Raw genomic sequence first — 24956 nt, 5'->3', positions numbered from 1 at the left:
TGGTCTTGTGTTTTGGTTAGCTATTGTTAATTGATTTTCTTAAACAGCTTCGGTTCCTGGGTATTGTCTCTTCGTTTGTTTTTGCCTTCAGGTGAGACAATGACAATCCAGTACTCATTGTTTAAAATAGAAACTCGGCTCTCCTAGTAAACAAAGGTGTTTGCCTTCTTCATAGAATTTCAAAGCTTAGTGTAAATAAGGCCATTGTATTTTAGTCTCTGGGAGTTTTAATTTATGTGTGACTGACCTTCATGCTATTTAGAAGAAAGATCAGACGGTGTGGGATTTTTACAATATATATATTAGATCTATGATATATCTTTGTGGCTTTTCCATGAGAGTACAAAGTCCACTGTAATTACTCATACCACGCTCTAATGCACTGGACCGCGGGTGCGACCATACGCAATTTGCGGATATGTGCACGCATGGCGGAACAAGTGCCCGCGCAGCGGGCATGTGTGTGTGGTTTGTACGTGATGTGTGTACTGCAATATTTTCGACTTTGACAACCCCCCTACCCCCATGCCTGCTTTAGTTGAATAACCCCCCTACCCCCAGGCCTGGTTTAGTTTAATACCCCCCCTACTCCCATGCCTGCTTTAGATGAATACCACCCCTACCCCCAGGCCTGCTTTAGTTGGATAAACCAAACCCCCCACCCCCAGGCCTGCTTTAGTTGAATAACCACCCCCCTACTCCCAGGCCTGCTGCAGTTAAATAAAAAAGCCAGGCCTACTGTCTTAGTTAATGAATATAGACACCTAGTCCTTTTTTATATATATTAAAAACAAAATAACCTGTGCCCACTTTAATTGGAGGAAAACACAGCCCGGGCCTTGCTTAGTTTATAAATGACCTCTTATCTACAGAGTTTTAGCATCTCTAGTAATTTGGATACCTTTGTTTAGCTACATTGCAATGGGAAGGGTGGTCCCAGTCATTGTTAATCTGTCTAGATCAGGGGTGGGCAATAAGAATCCCTTCAGCTGTCTTGAACTATACCTCCCAGCATGCCCTGCCTCAGTTTTAGTAGGTTGTGATGGAAAAATTGGCCAGGGCATGCTGGGATGTATAGTACCACAGTAGCTGGATTACCGTCTGTTGTCCACCCCTGGTCTAGATAGAGGATAGCAACTCCAGCTCCTTTTCTATCCCTTCCTTTAGGTACACTGAGACATCTAAGGGCAGATGTATTAAGCCTGGAAAAGTGATAAAGCAGCGATAAAGCAGCTATAAGTGGAAGGTGATAACGCACCAGCCAATCAGTTCCTAGCTCTCATTTTTCAAACCCATAATCATTGGCTGATACATTATCACTTTCTATTTATCACTGCTTTGTCACTTCTCCAGTCTTAATACATCTGCCCCTTAATGTCCTAGAACGTGTCGTCTGAGTCCCATTTAAGCATTTTTCCCCTCATTTTATCTTTGTCTTGCCTGCTATACGACCTCCACTCCTGCGAGGGTCAACATTCGACGCCGCAAGACATTAGAATCCAGAATCTTTTCACAGCTGAGATCCTCAGAGACTGTGTGCAAGCTAAGTGTCTCTATGCCACATGACACCATAGGGGGGAGGGTAGTCACAGTCATTGTTAATCTGTCTAGATCAGGGGTGGGCAATAAGCCCTTCAGCTGCATTGAACTATATCTCTCAGCATACCCTTCCTCAGTTTTAGTTAGTTGTGATGGCAAAATTGGTCAGGGCATGCTGTGATGTATAGTTCCACAGTAGCTGGATGGCTGTCTGTTGTCCACCCCATGTCTATATAAAAGATAGCAACTCCAGCTCCTTTTCTATCCCTTTAGGTACACTGAGACATTTAATGTCCTAGAAAGTGTCGTCCACGCGTTCCATTTAAGCACCTTTTTTTATCTTTAGTTCTTGCCTGCTGTACGACCTCCACCTCTGCGAGGGTCATCATTCGACACCGCAAGACATCAGAATCCAGAACCTTCTCACAGCTGAGATCCTCAGAGACTATGTGCAAGGTAAATGCCTCTATGCCACATCACAGCATAAGGGGTAGTAATTGTTAATCTGTCTAGAGTTTGTACTCAAGCTCTCTCTAGTTGACATACTGTACTATATCACTTTCTCAGTCCTCCAACTGTTAATTTAATGTACACTGTCAGACTTTTAGGGCCGATAATGCTTAGGTTGTATATATGTTTGTCAGTGGTTATAAACACACACAGTACTGGGTACAATATTACTGATCATATTGGGTGGGGCCTAAACATGTAATATATACTAGTGTGTGTATAGATATATGTGTATTATATATATATATATATATATACAGGTGGAGCCCTGCTCATCTATCCCTTTTTTAGGATTATTTGAGCCAGTGCTGTCGGACTTAATCCCCTGCTATAGTGACTTAATCCCCTGCTGTAATGACTTAATCCCCTGCTGTATTGTTCTCTCTGTATTGTATTGCAGCTGAGAACAATAGATGAAAGGTTTATGCTAATAAACCTTGGTGCACCTAGGCGCAACAGAGAAGGCTAGATGAGCGAGGCTCCATCTGTATATTTAAAATGTTTATTGGTAACTCACAATTTGTAATGTTTAATGTCATTGACATGTTTTATTTATAAATGCAACAATAAACTTTCATACTGTAAGATTGTTTGTATTTAACATAGTAAGATGCCTATAGCCCCCAAAAATTGTATCTGTAGTTCCATCTTGCACTATAGACTTATTTTTTCTTTTTGGGGGGGGTAGCCATTTTTTCTTTTGCCCTGGGCTCCAAATACCCTAGTTATGCCTCTGTGTGTAAGCATAATCCACATTGGGTTCCCTTGGAGCTTTGAAGCAAAATTCCTTAATAAAGAGACTTTATAATCTGCTGTCTGCCTTGAATATCTATTCGTGTCTAACCTAATTTATTTGGGGATACATTCAAGGTAACCTTACAACCATGGGGGGGGGGGGGGGGTTCGATTGGATCAGAGAAGCCTTGACAAGGCCTTGTGGCTTAACCATATCTTTGCAATTATATGCAACTGAGATTTCTGAATTTCAGTTATCATGTAGTGTTCAAGTCTTCTTGCTGATACTTTTTCTCTTTTTCGTGTTTAGAATAACCTATGCCTTTCATGCTCCTGAAAAGCTGATTGAGCAGCTACCATTTTATATTACTAAAGAGACTCAAACTGGAGTTTATTTTGTATGTTAGAAAGTTCATGTGCATATCTCACACTCCTAACCATACAGCTGCTGCCTGTGTGTTCCTTCTCCAGTGAAATACTGAAGGCCAACCAGACAAGAACTGTTATTTCGCAGGTGCTTATTGTTGCATCAGCATAAAGCATTTGTTGTTTCAAAGTTCTACATAACAAGTTACTCACCAGAGATAATGTAATTGAGCTGCCTGAATATATCATTTTATATTGGCTTATGGTTAATACAGGAATTTGTATCATTATTTATACTGAATCATTAGCTTCATACTGGTAATTGTTTGTAATGTTGAGCATCTTCAGCAAGCCTACTTGTCTACTTAGTCTAAGCAGCTTCTTTACAATTGCAATTTAGATGTTTTTTTATGCATGGAATTTGCATTAAAGACTCCTACAGATTCATTAAGCATTTCATGCATATTTAATTTGAAATTAACCACAATATAATAATTACTGATTGGGTCTGAGGAGCACATTATGATAATTACTGCCAGGGGGTGCGGGTAGTAGGGGAAGTTGAGGAGCACATTATAATTGGCATAGTTAACAGATCGACACATCAGCATAGGATAGTAAACTTGCTGCCATGGCTGAACAGAAGAGAGGCCACAGATGTATTTGAATTAGAACCAGATCCTATACTTTATGTAAGCTAGGGATGGTGTAGTGTAATGTGCTGACCAGCAAAGGGAGAATCCATAACATCAACACCTAAAGTTCCTTCTCCTCTTCGGAGGACAGTGCCAGGTCTTGTCATTATGTGAACTTGCCGGGCCAGCCTGTAGTCAGAAGGACTGCCTCTGGTGGGCAGTGGTATAACACGGGTGGGACATGTGTCCTGGGAGCCAGTGGAGAAGGGGCACCGTGGCAGATGCTGGCAGGCAGTGTTGGACTGACCCACAAAATCCTGTTATCTCCTGAACAGGGATGCACCAAGCTGGGGTCCCACGGCACAAATACCAGTGTCAGATCTGAACAGCGGTTTTGTTTGGGTGACAACTTTTCCAGGGGCCTGGATCTCTCTTCCCTAGCAGCAACCGGCTCCTGGCAGCATCACAGATGTGATGACACAAAGCTATCTGCCAGAAGAGCTGAGATTAGGGGAGAGATTTATCAAACCTTCTTAAGATGACAAGTAAGATGGTGTCCAATCAGTTTCTACCCATCCTTTGTTTAGTACATGCTATAAAATTATAGCAAAAATCGAATTGGTTGCTAAGGGCGACAACTTTACCTGTTCTCTTTCAAGTGTTAATAAATCTCCCCATTAGAGAGAAAAGAAGAACAGAAAAATCACGCCACTTACTGTAGGTAAGAACGTGTTTGGATCGGTGAGCATAGTAAGGTGCATACAGATAGGGGGATTAATGGTAATCACAGCCTAGAGGGGTTATTTGAGTATTTGTAGCACTTTATTGTAGTCAGTGATGGGGATGGTGGAGGATGAAGGGTACATTACAGAACATACAGGAGAATAGGCGAAAAGCACAAGGAAAAAAAACAATGGCATAGAGGTGTCTGGAGTACATTATGATAATTGTGATAATTACTGATTAGGAAGATTACATTATGATAATTACCAACTATAGGCGAGGAGCACATTCTGATAATTACTAATGGAAGGGTGAGGAGAACATTATGATAATTCCTGATGGGGAAGCTGAGGAGTACATTATAATAATTAAATTTTAATGATCACTGAAAGTGGAGGGTGAGCACATTATGACAATTACTGACGTTGTCCCCCATTTGCAGCATTGCTCAGGGGGACAAGTGTAAGCAAGCATAATAGTTTTCCTTTTTTTTTGGGAGGAGTTCACCCCGAGTACCCAGGGGGACTGTCTGCCCTCAACAGCCCTTTGTCATACCTGCCTACCCTGCTGGTATGGCCGGGAGGCTCCTGAAAATCGAGTGGTGCTCCCAGCCCTACGGAAAAGTGGGCAAGTCTTCCGCATTCCCCGCCTCGGCCTCCCACAACAAAGTACAGTTGGGTGAGTGGAGGGGACCCAGTGAAGTTATTTGTGCTGAATTGTGTCGTCATAGCCCTACGACGATGCAACCACCCCATTCAAACAGCCCACCTTTGTGCCAGCCGCACACCCTATGCGCCATCTGGGCTGCCCCTTTCTGAGGAGGGGGCAGCCAAGTGGGTAAGCATGCTATGTGTGTCTGTGTATATGTGTGTGTGTCTGGAGCACATTCTGATAATTATGTGATGTGACAGGGCTGTGGATCATTAGATCGACAGTGTCTAGGTCGACAATGTTTAGGTCAACCATTATAGGTCGACAGTCACTAGGTCGACAGGGTTTCTAGGTTGACATGTTCTAGGTCGACAGGTCAAAGGGTTGACATGAGTTTTTCATGTTTTTTTGGTGTTGTTTTCTCCGTACAGTGACCGGGAACCCCAATTAGTGCACCGTGTCCCCTAGCATGGCTCGCTTCGCTCACCATGCTTCGGGCAAGGTGCCTCGCTCCACTACAGCTGCGCTCGGCACAGGTTACTATTCCCAGTCGTAGTCCGCGTGGATCGTTAAGTATGAAAAAGTTAAAAAAAAAAGAAGGAAAAACTCATGTCGACCTTTTGCCCTGTCGACCTAGAACAAGTCAACTTTGAAAACATGTCGACCTACCGACTGTCGACCTATAGTGGTCGACCTAAACATTGTCGACCTAGGCACTGTCGATCTTCAGTCCGGATCCCATGTGACAGAGGGTAACAGAGGATGAGACATATACAGTATATATTTTTTTTAAATTGTAAAGGATAATATAATTGTATTATACATTGACAATTCAATAGTATCGTTGTAAACACTATCTAAATACATTAAACTCAAAATGCCTTATAAAGAAGGTAAGTTGGGTTAGTAGTTAGAATAGATAAATTACAAGAATTATTATGTTTTAAGTATCTCTACTAAACTTGTAAAATCTATTTTGTTGTTGCTTAAGGCCCCACACAAACCTAGATCTGACTCTGGGGGTAATTCCGAGTTGATCGCAGCAGCAAATTTGTTAGCAGTTGGGCAAAACCATTTTCACTGCAGGTGTGGCAGATATAACATGTGCAGAGACAGTTAGATTTGGGTGTGGTGAGTTCAAACTGAAATCTAAATTGCAGTGTAAAAATAAAGCAGCCAGTATTTACTAGAGATGAGCGGGTTCGGTTTCTTTGAATCCGAACCCGCACGAACTTCACTTTTTTTTTCACGGGTCCGAGCGACTCGGATCTTCCCGCCTTGCTCGGTTAACCCGAGCGCGCCCGAACGTCATCATGACGCTGTCGGATTCTCGCGAGACTCGGATTCTATATAAGGAGCCGCGCGTCGCCGCCATTTTCACACGTGCATTGAGATTGATAGGGAGAGGACGTGGCTGGCGTCCTCTCCATTTAGATTAGATTTAGAAGAGAGAGAGAGAGAGATTGCTGTGATACTGTAGATTAGAAGAGAGTGCAGACAGAGTTTAGTGACTGACGACCACAGTGACCAGTGACCACCAGAGACAGTGCAGTTGTTTGTTTTATTTAATATATCCGTTCTCTGCCTGAAAAAAACGATACACAGTCACACAGTGACTCAGTCTGTGTGCACTGCTCAGCCCAGTGTGCTGCACATCAATGTATTGTATATAAAGCTTATAATTGTGGGGGAGACTGGGGAGCACTGCAGGTTGTTATAGCAGGAGCCAGGAGTACATGATAAATAATATTATATTAAAATTAAACAGTGCACACTTTTGCTGCAGGAGTGCCACTGCCAGTGCGACTAGTGGTGACCAGTGCCTGACCACCAGTATATTAGTAGTATTGTATACTATCTCTTTATCAACCAGTCTATATTAGCAGCAGACACAGTACAGTGCGGTAGTTCACGGCTGTGGCTACCTCTGTGTCGGCACTCGGCAGGCAGTCCGTCCAACCATAATTGTATTATAATATATACCACCTAACCGTGGTTTTTTTTTCATTCTTTATACCGTCGTCATACTAGTTGTTACGAGTATACTACTATCTCTTTATCAACCAGTGTACAGTGCGGTAGTTCACGGCTGTGGCTACCTCTGTGTCGGCACTCGGCAGGCAGTCCGTCCATCCATAATTGTATTATAATATATACCACCTAACCGTGGTTTTTTTTTCATTCTTTATACCGTCGTCATACTAGTTGTTACGAGTATACTACTATCTCTTTATCAACCAGTGTACAGTGCGGTAGTTCACGGCTGTGGCTACCTCTGTGTCGGCACTCGGCAGGCAGTCCGTCCATCCATAATTGTATTATAATATATACCACCTAACCGTGGTTTTTTTTTCATTCTTTATACCGTCGTCATACTAGTTGTTACGAGTATACTACTATCTCTTTATCAACCAGTGTACAGTGCGGTAGTTCACGGCTGTGGCTACCTCTGTGTCGGCACTCGGCAGGCAGTCCGTCCAACCATAATTGTATTATAATATATACCACCTAACCGTGGTTTTTTTTTCATTCTTTATACCGTCGTCATACTAGTTGTTACGAGTATACTACTATCTCTTTATCAACCAGTGTACAGTGCGGTAGTTCACGGCTGTGGCTACCTCTGTGTCGGCACTCGGCAGGCAGTCCGTCCAACCATAATTGTATTATAATATATACCACCTAACCGTGTTTTTTTTTTCATTCTTTATACCGTCGTCATACTAGTTGTTACGAGTATACTACTATCTCTTTATCAACCAGTGTACAGTGCGGTAGTTCACGGCTGTGGCTACCTCTGTGTCGGCACTCGGCAGGCAGTCCGTCCATCCATAATTGTATTATAATATATACCACCTAACCGTGGTTTTTTTTTCATTCTTTATACCGTCGTCATACTAGTTGTTACGAGTATACTACTATCTCTTTATCAACCAGTGTACAGTGCGGTAGTTCACGGCTGTGGCTACCTCTGTGTCGGCACTCGGCAGGCAGTCCGTCCAACCATAATTGTATTATATACCACCTAACCGTGGTTTTTTTTTCATTCTTTATACCGTCGTCATACTAGTTGTTACGAGTATACTACTATCTCTTTATCAACCAGTGTACAGTGCGGTAGTTCACGGCTGTGGCTACCTCTGTGTCGGCACTCGGCAGGCAGTCCGTCCAACCATAATTGTATTATAATATATACCACCTAACCGTGGTTTTTTTTTCATTCTTTATACCGTCGTCATACTAGTTGTTACGAGTATACTACTATCTCTTTATCAACCAGTGTACAGTGCGGTAGTTCACGGCTGTGGCTACCTCTGTGTCGGCACTCGGCAGGCAGTCCGTCCAACCATAATTGTATTATAATATATACCACCTAACCGTGGTTTTTTTTTCATTCTTTATACCGTCGTCATACTAGTTGTTACGAGTATACTACTATCTCTTTATCAACCAGTGTACAGTGCGGTAGTTCACGGCTGTGGCTACCTCTGTGTCGGCACTCGGCAGGCAGTCCGTCCATCCATAATTGTATTATATACCATCTAACCGTGGTTTTTTTATACCACCTAACCGTGGCAGTCCGTCCATAATTGTATACTAGTATCCAATCCATCCATCTCCATTGTTTACCTGAGGTGCCTTTTAGTTCTGCCTATAAAATATGGAGAACAAAAAAGTTGAGGTTCCAAAATTAGGGAAAGATCAAGATCCACTTCCACCTCGTGCTGAAGCTGCTGCCACTAGTCATGGCCGAGACGATGAAATGCCAGCAACGTCGTCTGCCAAGGCCGATGCCCAATGTCATAGTACAGAGCATGTCAAATCCAAAACACCAAATATCATAAAAAAAAGGACTCCAAAACCTAAAATAAAATTGTCGGAGGAGAAGCGTAAACTTGCCAATATGCCATTTACCACATGGAGTGGCAATGAACGGCTGAGGCCCTGGCCTATGTTCATGGCTAGTGGTTCAGCTTCACATGAGGATGGAAGCACTCAGCCTCTCGCTAGAAAACTGAAAAGACTCAAGCTGGCAAAAGCACCGCAAAGAACTGTGCGTTCTTTGAAATCCCAAATCCACAAGGAGAGTCCAATTGTGTCGTTTGCGATGCCTGACCTTCCCAACACTGGACGTGAAGAGCATGCGCCTTCCACTATTTGCATGCCCCCTGCAAGTGCTGGAAGGAGCACCCGCAGTCCAGTTCCTGATAGTCAGATTGAAGATGTCAGTGTTGAAGTACACCAGGATGAGGAGGATATGGGTGTTGCTGGCGCTGGGGAGGAAATTGACCAGGAGGATTCTGATGGTGAGGTGGTTTGTTTAAGTCAGGCACCCGGGGAGACACCTGTTGTCCGTGGGAGGAATATGGCCGTTGACATGCCAGGTGAAAATACCAAAAAAATCAGCTCTTCGGTGTGGAGGTATTTCACCAGAAATGTGGACAACAGGTGTCAAGCCGTGTGTTCCCTTTGTCAAGCTGTAATAAGTAGGGGTAAGGACGTTAACCACCTCGGAACATCCTCCCTTATACGTCACCTGCAGCGCATTCATAATAAGTCAGTGACAAGTTCAAAAACTTTGGGTGACAGCGGAAGCAGTCCACTGACCAGTAAATCCCTTCCTCTTGTAACCAAGCTCACGCAAACCACCCCACCAACTCCCTCAGTGTCAATTTCCTCCTTCCCCAGGAATGCCAATAGTCCTGCAGGCCATGTCACTGGCAAGTCTGACGAGTCCTCTCCTGCCTGGGATTCCTCCGATGCATCCTTGCGTGTAACGCCTACTGCTGCTGGCGCTGCTGTTGTTGCCGCTGGGAGTCGATGGTCATCCCAGAGGGGAAGTCGTAAGCCCACTTGTACTACTTCCAGTAAGCAATTGACTGTTCAACAGTCCTTTGCGAGGAAGATGAAATATCACAGCAGTCATCCTACTGCAAAGCGGATAACTGAGTCCTTGACAACTATGTTGGTGTTAGACGTGCGTCCGGTATCCGCCGTTAGTTCACAGGGAACTAGACAATTTATTGAGGCAGTGTGCCCCCGTTACCAAATACCATCTAGGTTCCACTTCTCTAGGCAGGCGATACCGAGAATGTACACGGACGTCAGAAAAAGACTCACCAGTGTCCTAAAAAATGCAGTTGTACCCAATGTCCACTTAACCACGGACATGTGGACAAGTGGAGCAGGGCAGGGTCAGGACTATATGACTGTGACAGCCCACTGGGTAGATGTATGGACTCCCGCCGCAAGAACAGCAGCGGCGGCACCAGTAGCAGCATCTCGCAAACGCCAACTCTTTCCTAGGCAGGCTACGCTTTGTATCACCGCTTTCCAGAATACGCACACAGCTGAAAACCTCTTACGGCAACTGAGGAAGATCATCGCGGAATGGCTTACCCCAATTGGACTCTCCTGTGGATTTGTGGCATCGGACAACGCCAGCAATATTGTGTGTGCATTAAATATGGGCAAATTCCAGCACGTCCCATGTTTTGCACATACCTTGAATTTGGTGGTGCAGAATTTTTTAAAAAACGACAGGGGCGTGCAAGAGATGCTGTCGGTGGCCAGAAAAATTGCGGGACACTTTCGGCGTACAGGCACCACGTACAGAAGACTGGAGCACCACCAAAAACTACTGAACCTGCCCTGCCATCATCTGAAGCAAGAAGTGGTAACGAGGTGGAATTCAACCCTCTATATGCTTCAGAGGTTGGAGGAGCAGCAAAAGGCCATTCAAGCCTATACAATTGAGCACGATATAGGAGATGGAATGCACCTGTCTCAAGTGCAGTGGAGAATGATTTCAACGTTGTGCAAGGTTCTGATGCCCTTTGAACTTGCCACACGTGAAGTCAGTTCAGACACTGCCAGCCTGAGTCAGGTCATTCCCCTCATCAGGCTTTTGCAGAAGAAGCTGGAGGCATTGAAGAAGGAGCTAACACGGAGTGATTCCGCTAGGCATGTGGGACTTGTGGATGCAGCCCTTAATTCGCTTAACAAGGATTCACGGGTGGTCAATCTGTTGAAATCAGAGCACTACATTTTGGCCACCGTGCTCGATCCTAGATTTAAAGCCTACCTTGGATCTCTCTTTCCAGCAGACACAGGTCTGCTGGGGTTGAAAGACCTGCTGGTGACAAAATTGTCAAGTCAAGCGGAACGCGACCTGTCAACATCTCCTCCTTCACATTCTCCCGCAACTGGGGGTGCGAGGAAAAGGCTCAGAATTCCGAGCCCACCCGCTGGCGGTGATGCAGGGCAGTCTGGAGCGACTGCTGATGCTGACATCTGGTCCGGACTGAAGGACCTGACAACGATTATGGACATGTCGTCTACTGTCACTGCATATGATTCTCTCAACATTGATAGAATGGTGGAGGATTATATGAGTGACCGCATCCAAGTAGGCACGTCACACAGTCCGTACTTATACTGGCAGGAAAAAGAGGCAATTTGGAGGCCCTTGCACAAACTGGCTTTATTCTACCTAAGTTGCCCTCCCACAAGTGTGTACTCCGAAAGAGTGTTTAGTGCCGCCGCTCACCTTGTCAGCAATCGGCGTACGAGGTTACATCCAGAAAATGTGGAGAAGATGATGTTCATTAAAATGAATTATAATCAATTCCTCCGCGGAGACATTGACCAGCAGCAATTGCCTCCACAAAGTACACAGGGAGCTGAGATGGTGGATTCCAGTGGGGACGAATTGATAATCTGTGAGGAGGGGGATGTACACGGTGATATATCAGAGGGTGAAGATGAGGTGGACATCTTGCCTCTGTAGAGCCAGTTTGTGCAAGGAGAGATTAATTGCTTCTTTTTTGGGGGGGGTCCAAACCAACCCGTCATATCAGTCACAGTCGTGTGGCAGACCCTGTCACTGAAATGATGGGTTGGTTAAAGTGTGCATGTCCTGTTTTGTTTATACAACATAAGGGTGGGTGGGAGGGCCCAAGGATAATTCCATCTTGCACCTCTTTTTTCTTTTCTTTTTCTTTGCATCATGTGCTGATTGGGGAGGGTTTTTTGGAAGGGACATCCTGCGTGACACTGCAGTGCCACTCCTAGATGGGCCCGGTGTTTGTGTCGGCCACTAGGGTCGCTAATCTTACTCACACAGCTACCTCATTGCGCCTCTTTTTTTCTTTGCGTCATGTGCTGTTTGGGGAGGGTTTTTTGGAAGGGACATCCTGCGTGACACTGCAGTGCCACTCCTAGATGTGCCCGGTGTTTGTGTCGGCCACTAGGGTCGCTAATCTTACTCACACAGCTACCTCATTGCGCCTCTTTTTTTCTTTGCGTCATGTGCTGTTTGGGGAGGGTTTTTTGGAAGGGACATCCTGCGTGACACTGCAGTGACACTCCTAGATGTGCCCGGTGTTTGTGTCGGCCACTAGGGTCGCTAATCTTACTCACACAGTCAGCTACCTCATTGCGCCTCTTTTTTTCTTTGCGTCATGTGCTGTTTGGGGAGGGTTTTTTGGAAGGGCCATCCTGCGTGACACTGCAGTGCCACTCCTAGATGGGCCCGGTGTTTGTGTCGGCCACTAGGGTCGCTAATCTTACTCACACAGCTACCTCATTGCGCCTCTTTTTTTCTTTGCGTCATGTGCTGTTTGGGGAGGGTTTTTTGGAAGGGACATCCTGCGTGACACTGCAGTGCCACTCCTAGATGTGCCCGGTGTTTGTGTCGGCCACTAGGGTCGCTAATCTTACTCACACAGCTACCTCATTGCGCCTCTTTTTTTCTTTGCGTCATGTGCTGTTTGGGGAGGGTTTTTTGGAAGGGACATCCTGCGTGACACTGCAGTGCCACTCCTAGATGTGCCCGGTGTTTGTGTCGGCCACTAGGGTCGCTAATCTTACTCACACAGTCAGCTACCTCATTGCGCCTCTTTTTTTCTTTGCGTCATGTGCTGTTTGGGGAGGGTTTTTTGGAAGGGCCATCCTGCGTGACACTGCAGTGCCACTCCTAGATGGGCCCGGTGTTTGTGTCGGCCACTAGGGTCGCTAATCTTACTCACACAGCTACCTCATTGCGCCTCTTTTTTTCTTTGCGTCATGTGCTGTTTGGGGAGGGTTTTTTGGAAGGGACATCCTGCGTGACACTGCAGTGCCACTCCTAGATGGGCCCGGTGTTTGTGTCGGCCACTAGGGTCGCTTATCTTACTCACACAGCGACCTCGGTGCAAATTTTAGGACTAAAAATAATATTGTGAGGTGTGAGGTATTCAGAATAGACTGAAAATGAGTGTAAATTATGGTTTTTGAGGTTAATAATACTTTGGGATCAAAATGACCCCCAAATTCTATGATTTAAGCTGTTTTTTAGTGTTTTTGGAAAAAAACACCCGAATCCAAAACACACCCGAATCCGACAAAAATAATTCGGTGAGGTTTTGCCAAAACGCGTTCGAACCCAAAACACGGCCGCGGAACCGAACCCAAAACCAAAACACAAAACCCGAAAAATTTCAGGCGCTCATCTCTAGTATTTACCCTGCACAGAAACAAAATAATCCACCCAAATCTAACTCTTTCTGCACATGTTATATCTGCCTCCCCTGCAGTGCACATGGTTTTGCCCAACTACTAACAAACTTGCTGCTGCGATCAACTCAGAATTACCCCCTCTGTGATCATCTCACCCCCAATATACATAATACATACACATACAAACTTCAGGTTATTTTTCATTTTGTTTCACTTCCAATTTGTAGTTGTTTTGCTATGGGAAAAATCATGGATTTTGTTGCTGCTATTTAAAAAAAAAATCCTTTCTAAATCATTATTGTTTGATGATCTCGGTATGTAGTTATCATGTCGTCAAACGTGATGATGGCTGTCAAAATGTCAACATAGGGGGTAATTCCAAGTTGATCGCAGCAGGATTTTTGATAGCAATTGGGCAAAACCATGTGCACTGCAGGGAGGGCAGATATAACATTTGCAGAGAGAGTTAGATTTGGGTGGGTTACTTTGTTTCTGTGCAGGGTAAATACTGGCTGCTTTATTTTTACAGTGCAAATTAGATTGCAGATTGAACACACCCTACCCAAATCTAACTCTCTGCACATGTTATATCTGCCTCCCCTGCAGTGCACATGGTTTTGCCCAATTGCTATCAAAAATCCTGCTGCGATCAACTTGGAATTACCCCCATAGTTAAAATGTTGACATGTACCATGCTGACACCTGCAAAATGTTGACACAGACATTCACATTGCTGTACCTGTCGACGTTATGGTGTCTCTGTAATCATGATTGTGATTGTTAACATTATATTGAACCCAATGTTCTCAACTTCCAGGCCATCCTTATGAATAGATGCTGTAGGAGCACAGCTGACCCCAACGCTGTGGGAGAGACAAGACCAGAGCAGAAATCAGCGCTCAGGGATAATAAACCACACTGAGAGATTTTATTTGTTTTTCTTTGCTTGCTTGTTTTATTTTATTTTTATTCTTTGATTTCAGATTAGATTTATTTTGTTTAGTGATTCCACTCCGTATGATCTAATAAGAATATAATTAAGCTAGCAGCAGACTCTGTGGGACACTTAGTCAGAACCCAATAAAATGTATAATAATACACTATTAAAGTAACATGAGTTGGTACAGTTAAATCATGTTTTTATGCCCTCAATAGTATTAATCTGTCTCAAATAATAATCTACAATATTTAGATTTGTGCTAGCAAGAAATGGTGTTTCAGCTTGCTCACTTCAACTAATCAATACCTATGAAAACATCAATAATACAGTTATTTAATTAGATTACATCTGAATATGGGAAACTATATCTTCTTTTTGGGCGTGATATGATTTACCAGCGTTTGGGATGACGGCAGTCAGAAGACCGGCTGCGGCACCCCGGGGGAAAGAAACCCGATGGGGTAGGTAAGTATTCTTAGTACAATACCCCCTAACCCTAAAGCTCCCTTCCCGTAGCCTAACCCTCCCCCTCTGCAGCTTAACCCTAACTCTCCCCGGAGGTGCCAAAATCTAATCCCCCTCCCCACAGCCGAACCCTAACCATCCCCAGGGGTGCATAAACATATCCCCGCCCCCTCCTTGCAGACTTACACTGACATTCCCCACATAACTACGATCAGGATGGTGTATGGCGGGATTCAGGTGTAGGCATTTCCGGCGTAAGCATAGTAGCTGCGTGTCGGGATTCCGGAATGAGGGAGATTTATTAAACCTTGGAGAGAAAGTACCAAATAATCAGCTCCTGTCAGATTTCAAACACAGCCGGAAAAATGTCAGTTAGGAGCTGATTGGTTGGTACTTTATCTCTTTCCAAATTATCACTCTCAAGGTTTGATAAATCTCCCCAAGTGTGGTTTACATTTAGATTGATCACACATATAAGTTTATTCCTAAATGAAGCCTAAGGGCAGTATTCAATTCTGGTCGGAAGTTCCAACAGGGTGGAAAGCCGGCACTTTCCGCTGATGACTGGAACTTTCCGACACTTCAATAATTCAATTGAAGTGCTGGTTTTCCGCAGTCGAAAAACACATGGATGGGCAGAATCTCTGTTTATCAATGGTGCAAGTAGAAATATTTTGAGTACAGAAAATGGGCGTGGTCATGCGTTGTCAGGGGACGTGGTCACATGCCACTAGTGGGAGTGGCTACATGACACTAGCGGCGTGGCCACACGACACAGCCCCTTATCTTTGCACTCTAGAGGCTGTTGGATTTGGCACCGTTTCCGACAGAAACACGCGGATTGGCAGCTATTCCGCCGATCCACGTGTTTTCCGACAAGTCGGGAATTCCCGACTTGTCGGAAATAAACAGCCCCTAATGAATAGGTCGCTACCCCTTCCTACCTAATTATTTCAGAAGCTGCCGTCTTTCCAACAAGACGGCAGCTTCCGACACTTATTGAATATACCCCTAAGTGTTACAATAATGATGCCCTGAAGCTGCTTTGCTGCACCAACCCAGGGGGCCAAGTGCCGCAAACCCATTACTAATATTGACGTAATACAGTATATACATTTATCTAGGACTTACCATTCATACATTCCAATATGTAGTCTGCAAATGCAAGGACACTATACTTATTATACTATTTAATTTGGGGGATGACAGGTGTCCCTACTGTTTTTGTATGTGCACTTTTTCTCTTTCTCAGTTGGTGGGACATGCAGCACTGCCTGGGGATTTATGTAAAGACATCCCTATGCTGGATCACTGAAGAAAACTTGGTGTAAGCATATCTACACAGAGAGGCCTACATTTATGTCTTTTTAGCTCCCATAATTCTGGTTGATATGACATGACTTTATTTTCTTTCTTTAAAGTGGTGGTGATATTGCAATTAGTATATTATGCTAATTGTGAAATGTACTTATTTCATATGATAGAATCATGGAATATACTGATGTTGAGGGATACCAAAGGTAGACTGGGGGGCACCTTCAATGCTAATACTTTATATGAGTGCAGATTCTTGTGTATATTTGTATTGTGCTTCGTTCAATTCATAAAGTTGTGAAGTGTTTCTTATATTAAATTCATTCTTATTTTTTTAAATTATTTTTCTTTATTTGTACTTTTTACAATTTTTCTTTACAAAGAGGATCTAGAAATTCGGCTCCCAGTTCCACTGAGTGCGCGAATCGTCAGTGTTGGCTTCCTGCACCGGCCTGGTGAGTGTTAACAGTACTATTACTGCGGCCAGGCAGTATCACCAAGGAGCTGCCCCGGTGAAATTTTTCCATAAAGCAGGGTGAAACTAGATTTCCTATTGCTGCCATAAGCAGAATTAATAAATGATGCTATCAATTTGGCTTAATAAAACTGAGACATACTGTAATATAGAGGTTGCTAAAACAATATTTAAGTAGTAGCAAGTGTTGAAAGGTTGATGGGCTATCATAAACCCCCCCACAAACATTCACATATAGAAGGTAGTTCAATTATGTTTTTTATATACAGCATAAGAACATTTTGCTGGGTAATTCTGTGTGTGTCTCTGCTTAGTGACACAGAAGGTAAACCATGTTACAGGCGGAGGTGTAAAATGACCCCTCATCATTATTACCTAAAAGAAAGCAACATACATATACTAAATATTATTGCATCTAGATAAAAATGTTGTAAGGTGAACCATTATACATTAAACAAATCTGATAATACAGCTGCACTGTTGAACCTCTTTAAGATATTGTTTTTAATGTGTTGCCAAGGTACAGCATTCATAAGAACATTGCATATATTTTCTATTCACAGCCAAGTGTTTGGTTTTAATTAGATTTGGCAGCTTCCATAGTAAAAACAAGAAATGTCTGTCTGCGGACCTTTCTGGATGTCTTTACTAAGCCTGCCTATTCTGGAGTATTCATCATACTGGTTCTCCTGCATATAGGGAATGGTCTGAAATATAATTTTTATTTTAAAAACAATTCTTGGTCAGCACAACATAGTTTACTATAATCTGATCTTGGCCCAAGTAATGTACCCAATATGGCTCACCCCCAGTGGCGGATACAGGGGGCCCTGTCATTTGTGGCAGTTTTTTCCTTTTCTCATTTGAGAGCAGCAGCCATCGGCGGATTGATACGCCGGGATGCTGTGACGGTTTGCTGGTGGGTTGAACTCCGTCCTGCTGCGGCTATGAAGTTGCTGTATGCCGCCCGCCCACTATGCAAATACTCCAGCGGCAGCCAGAGCAGTGAGGGGCCGGGCATCCCACATATCCAGGCTGGCTGCCTCTCACTGCGCTGCTGCGGCTGCAGTATTTGCATTGTGGGCGGCATCCTTCCTGCTGGTACTAGTCCAACCTTGAAGACCGGAGCTGCTGCAGAGTGCGGGACTGCGGCGGGTATGATGGCTGAGAAACAACTTCCGACCTCTGCTGCTGAGCCTGGACACTGGTGCCAGGAAGCAGGCTTAGGTAAGCAGGAGGGGGGCTGGCCAGCTTTGCTGCTGAGAGGCAGTCCCTGTGATCAGCTCACTACTCTGGCTGCAGCCCACATATGAGAGTTCTCTTCAACCCCACACTTACACATGGACACACACAGCCCCCTGCACACTGCTTCCTGCCCCTCACACACTGCACCCTGCCTCTCACACACTGCCCCCTATACCCTGTCCCTCACACGCTGCCTCTTGTCCCCTGACCCTCACACGCTGCCTCCTGCCCCTAACACGATGCCCCCTGCACCTCACACGCTGCCCCCTGCCCCTCACACCCTGCTCCTCACATGCTGCCCCCTGCCCCTCACATGCTTTCCCCTGCACCCTGCCTCTCACACACTGCCCCCTATACCCTGTCCCTCACACGCTGTCCCCTGCACCTAACACGCTGCCCCCTGCCCCTCACACGCTGCCCCCTGCACCCTGACCCTCTCACACTGCCCCCTGCATCTCACACACTGCCCCCTGCACCCTGCCCCTTACATGCTGCCCCCTGCATCTCACATGCTGCCCCTCACACACTGCCCCCTGCCCCTCACACGCTGCCCCTTGTAGTGGGGACATACCCCATTTCTGGAAGCGCATGCACCGAAGCCGCACGCAAATGTACTTGCCCCTTCCATGGTGCCCCCCCTATCATTTTCTTCTGGATCTTCCCCTGCTCACCCCTTGCAGTATTATTTTCACAATTTTTTTTTAAGTGGACATAAACATCTGTGCCCGTGTGTATAACGCTGGGCGTGGCTAGGAGCTCTCATTGGGTTAGCAGCAGGTCTATCACACCCAGTCAACAGCTGATTGGGTGAGAAACGCCCTCCCACACAGGTTACATCCAATGGGAGGCTCTGCCCTTTGGCTGCTGTGTGTTCCCAGAGCAGGATTAGCAATGGGGCTGATGGAGCTGCAACTCCAGGTCCACACCCCAAAATAGGCCCACTGCATCTGCAGCAACATACCCTCCAACAATTTACACATAAAAATCGATACAAATTCGAAAAGGGGGCTTGGCCACCGGTAAAATGGTGTGGCCACGCCCCTTTTCCTATACTTACAATGGACGTTTGGAGAGCCGAAAATCGGTACAGACCATAAAAAAAAGGTTTGTACCTGCCAAAAAGGTACAGCTGGAGGGTATACCACTGCATCTGCCGTAAGTATCTGCGCTATAGATAGGGGGGGAAAAAATCCTTTTACTGCAACGTCCGATGTCCTGCTGCCAGTCCGCCTGCCCCCTCCGGCATCAACAATCTCCACTCCCTAGCCACGGTGCAGGTGGACAAAAGCTGCTCTGGCCACCGGCATAGATGTGTATGAAAGCGGTGCAGCGGAAGGCTTTCTTAGCCCTCCCTGCACCGCATAGTCTCTGAGCCCCGGAACCTCCTCTGCGTATGATGTCATAGAAGTGCCTCCCCGCCACAGCTGCGCCCAGATCCCCAGAGGCCTGACTCTGCAACACAGCACCTGGCCTGCCGGCCTGGAAGCCCCGGGATGGCTAATGTAACGGATAGAGTGGGTGATATCGTGGAGAGAAATGTCTGGACGCTGAATCAATGTAAAAGGTGACAGTGATGTGCAGTGTAGTGGGTGTGCAGTGTCACTGACACTCAGTGGCGTAAGTTCGTCCCAGTCGCCCGGAGGCATGATAAATGTTGGTGCCCCCTACATATACACACACACATACCATATGTAGCTCTCCGGCACTAAGGGTGAACAGTAGTAGCGTGCTCAGGTACCTTTCCCAATAGTAATATAGATACACATAGAAAGTGGACGCACTCCAAGTCAGTCATTACAATAAAACAGACACCAGCATACCATTATAGTACACCTACGGTGCTCCCTCACCTGCCAGCAGGTCTCGATGGAGATGCTTTGGCGCAGCGGTGTGCCGATATAATTAGTGTTCACTCTAGGATTTTTTTAGTGCAGGGTGCTGATCACGGGTAGGGCACATTTTTCCATTCGGGAGGGCACATTTTTAAGTTAGATGGGCAAACTTAGGTACATACTATAATGCTTGGTGCTCCCATTCCTATAGCCCAAAACGTGGACAGTGCGCGCCGAAGGCGCGCAGCAAAAATCTAGGGGCATTGTTTCGTGGGGAAGGGGCGGGGCCACATAATAGTGCCAATTCACATTACACCACACGGTAGTGCGCCTAATACATATTGCACCAGGTAGAACCTCCTATAAAAACTGCGACAGGTAGAGCACGTTATACATATTGCGCCAGATAGAGCACGTTATACACATTGCGCCAGGCAGAGCACTGAGGCACACTGCACCAGGTAGAGAGTACTGAGGCACACTGCACCAGGTAGAGAGCACTGAGGCACAACGCACCAGGTAGAGAGCACTGAGGCACACCGCACCAGGTAGAGAGCACTGAGGCACACTGCACCAGGTAGAGAACACTGAGGCACACTGCACCAGGTAGAGAGCACTGAGGCACACTGCACCAGGTAGAGAGCACTGAGGTACACTGCACCAGGTAGAGAGCACTGAGGCACACTGCACCAGGTAGAGAGCACTGAGACACACTGCACCAGGTAGAGAGCACTGAGGCACACTGCACCAGGTAGAGAGCACTGAGGCACACTGGACCAGGTAGAGAGCACAGAGGCACATTGCACCAGACAGAGAGCACTGAGGCACATTGCACCAGGTAGAGAGCACTGAGGCACACTGCACCAGGCAGAGCCCGATTAAGGGGGGGTCACAGGGGGTAAGTACCCCGGGCCCCCCGATCCTAAAGGGCCCCCCGTTGCGCACCACAGATAGGACCTTAAATACCAATCTGCAGTGCCTCAACAGCAGGCACTAGCAGCCATCACACTGACAGCGCCGCACCTGCTACGTGCTGTGCTTTCAGTGACCGCCCGGATCTCAAGCCTGCGCCGGCTCTCTGACTGGCCGCGCGGCTTGCAGGAACGAGCTGGCCGGGAGGAGGAGAGGAAATGGAGGGCAGCCGATGCCGAGCCACACATGATTGAGCCGGCATACAGTACTGTATGTGATTCTGTGTAGAGGAGCATGCTGCAGTCAGTGCAGTGTATGGAGCCAGCAGCTTCGACCTAGAAAAGTAAGCCAGTGTTTTTGGTTTTTGTCATCAATTATATATATATATATATCTGTGTGTGTGTGAAGATAAATATGTATATATATATATATATATATATGTGTGTATATATATATGTGTGTATTGTTTGTCCCTGAAGACGGGGCTTTTCCCCCGAAACGCTGTAGGACTGGAATAAAATTTTCTACACAGCATAATTTCGACTGCAGAGTGCCGCTGATTTCCTCTTTACTACATTGGATCTGCCAAAGGTTCACAGAGGGCACCGCAGCAAGTATTCCTACAGTCCCCACTCTGAGTGCCGATCCTAAAACCGCTATCTATATATATACATATATATATATATATATATATATATATACACACACACACTGGTCGTCTGGACACTGCGACTGCTTATCTCTCTCTCTCTCTCTCTCTCTCTCTCTATATATATATATATATATAATTGATGACATGTATATATTATATATATAATGTGCTCAACATCTGTGGGACCCGCCACTCAGACGTTTCACAGAAATGCCCCCGTCCCTTTCGTAGTAGTGTTGTGAGACAACTTGCAAATGGAGGCTGCACTCCGCGTACTACTAAATGATAATAAGACACCACCCACCATGTATGCAGTACTAATGTTTCGGAACCTTTGATTCCATCATCAGAGTACAGAGTAAGTTACCTGCTTGTTGCCAGTGGTTTCATGCTCTAGGTTCCATGCTCGTTGCCAGGGGTTCCATGCTCTAGGTTCCATGCTCATTGCAAGGGGATCCATGCTGTGGGTGTCATGCTCGTAGCCAAGGGTGTAATGCTCATTGGAGATTGCACTGCTATTACCTGCTCCCCCTCCTCCCGCCCATAGTACACCGCTCGCTGGGTGGAGTTTCCCAAAATGACATTGCATCGTGATGTTGCAACGCAACAGTGTCATTTTGCGAAACTCCACCCACTAAGCGGAGTACTATGGGCAGGAGGAGGCAATAGCAGCCAGCAGGTGTCACCAGAGCCGGCCCTAACCAATATGATGCCCTAGGCAAGATTTTAGCTGGTGCCCCCTAGCACCACTGCTGGTTCCGCCTCTGACCTTTCACCTCTTTCCCAGCACCATCACCCCTCACCCATAGCAGTCCTTATTTTGGTGTTTGTACCCCCTATATTTTAAATAGGAACAGTTCGCACATTTGGCACACAGCCCAAAAAGGAGTGTGGTTTTGCTGGCAAGGGGCATGGCCACACAATAGTAACCCCAATTCCAATTACGCCACACAGTACTGCAACTTTATTCACATTTGATCATGCGATAGTGTCCATAATTCATATTACATCCCACAGTAGTATCACTTTACCTTATAAACGTTACTCCTCACAGTAGAGCCCCTTATTCACATTACATCACACTGAATTGCTCCTTATTCACATTACACCACACCCTATTGCTCTTTATTCACATTAGACGACAAAGTAGTGCCCTTTCTATACGCAACAACACATAGTAGAGCACCTTATACACATAATGCCACAGAGTAATGCCCTTTACACATATGAGACACATTATTAATGTCTTATAAACATAATGCACCTTACGCATTATGACAACCTTTATTAATGTCCTTTTACACATAATGTCCCTTACACATATGCCGCACATTATTAGTGCCCCTATACGCATAATGACACACATACAGTAGTACCCTATTACACATATGCCGCACATTATTAATGCCCTTATACACATAGTGCCCCTTACACATATGTTGCACATTAGTAATGCATTTTTACATGACACACATAATGCTCCTTACACATATTCCGAACACTACTGCACAACCAACCCACTCACATGCACACTGCACTCACAATGCCACTAACACTATGACCTCTGCCTCTCCTTGGATACAGATGTGTCCTCACAAATCTTGCCTCAATGCTAATGTTGGGCACCTTTTTTTATGAAAATGGATCTTATTTGCATTGCTATGTGGCTAGGATGCACAAGCAGCTTCTGCTGATTAAAATGATATGCAGCATGCCTATATACTGTGTGAGACTGTGGCTGTATCTGCATATGAAATGTTACACACAGAATATAGGCATGCCGCATATCATTTTAATCAGCAGAAGCGCCTGATGCCCCTAGGCATATCAAATGCCTTAGGCAATTGCCTAGTTTGCCTATGCCTATGGCCGGCTCTGGGTGTCACGGCAGTCGCCCCATGTGATAGTACAGCTCGCCCGCCGGTAGAAACGGCATTGCCTCCACCATCCCATCCTCTGTCCAGCCTCCATTCTCTGTCTGACCTCTATCCCACTTTATTCCCAGAGACATGACACTGATTCAATTATTATGTATGTTTAGGGCCCCCCTGTTGTAATGCCCCGGGCCCCCCAAAGCCTTAATCCGGCTCTGGCACCAGGTAGAGAGCACTGAGGCACATTGCACCAGACAGAGAGCACTGAGGCACATTGCACCAGGTAGAGAGCACTGAGATTGAAGTTAACAGCTGCAAAATACTTACAAGGTTAATTTAGCCCAGGGGGACTCTCATGTGCTTACCGGGTCCGGCGGCGCACGGCGGGGTCCGGCAGGCAGCAAACTGCGGGGCGGCAGGGCGCACAAAAACGGGCAGGGCAGGATAAAGCTGTCTAAAAAAGGGCAGGGCGCAGCGCCCAGTGAAAGACACCTAGCGTGAACACTAGATATATATAAAAAACCCACACAAACGCCTCATTCACTTAAACACACACATCTCTTTCACTTAAACACACCCGCTGCTTTCACACACACACAAACATGCCTCCTTCACTTAAAAACACACACATGCGCTCACACACACACACACACACACACACCTCCTTCACTTAAAAACACACATGCCGCTTTCACTTAAACACCCACACATGCCTTTCACTTACACACACATGCCTTTCACTTACACACACACACACACACACACACACACACACACACACACACATGCCTCTCTCACACACACACACACACTCAGAACGGACACCCCTCCATATATTTATAAGGTAGCGTGTACCCAGACCAGGTGTGTGCTCTGTACACAGTCCTGTAGAAATGCTCAAATGCCTCCTTTAATCCTTTCCTCTCACACACATACCTCTCACACACAAATACACCTCTCACACACACATGTCTCTCACTTACATACACATGCCTCTCACTTACATACACATGCCTCTCACTTACACACACACACATGCCTCTCACTTACACACATACACATGCCTCTCACTTACACACATACACATGCCTCTCACTTACACGTCTCTCACTTACATACACATGCCTCTCACTTACACACACACACACACACACACATGCCTCTCACTTACACACACACATGCCTCTCACCTACATACACATGCCTCCCACTTACACACACATACATGCCTCTCACTCACACACACACACATGCCTCTCACCTACATACACATGCCTCCCACTTACACACATACATGCCTCTCACTTACACACACACACACACACACACACACACGCCTCTCACACACATGCCACTCACTTACACACACACATCACTCACTTACACACACACACATACGCCTCTCACACACATGCCTCTTTTACTTGAACGCACAACTTTCCTTAAAAACACACACACCTCACTTAAAAACAAGCACACACAAAACACAGTGCTCCCCCCCCCCCAAATCCTCCCAAATCCCCCCAAATACACCTATCCCCCACCCCCCACACAGTGCCTACCTTTGTCTATCATCAGGCTCACGGAGC

At 45.8% G+C, this 24956-nt stretch overlaps 1 long non-coding RNA gene across 1 annotated transcript; it reads left to right on the top strand.

Annotated features, from left to right (window-relative positions):
- The first annotated feature begins 1889 nt into the window (after positions 1-1889).
- On the top strand, positions 1890-16716 carry LOC135057630 (uncharacterized). Its single transcript, XR_010244250.1, has 2 exons — positions 1890-1995; positions 14476-16716. It is a non-coding gene; the product is annotated as an uncharacterized LOC135057630 (long non-coding RNA).
- The last annotated feature ends 8240 nt before the right edge of the window (positions 16717-24956 follow it).

Source organism: Pseudophryne corroboree, chromosome 3, assembly GCF_028390025.1.
Source record: "Pseudophryne corroboree isolate aPseCor3 chromosome 3, aPseCor3.hap2, whole genome shotgun sequence".
Lineage (NCBI taxonomy): Eukaryota > Metazoa > Chordata > Amphibia > Anura > Myobatrachidae > Pseudophryne > Pseudophryne corroboree.
The sequence above is the reverse complement of the archived record's forward strand: the minus strand, read 5'-3'. Positions and strand labels throughout refer to the sequence as shown.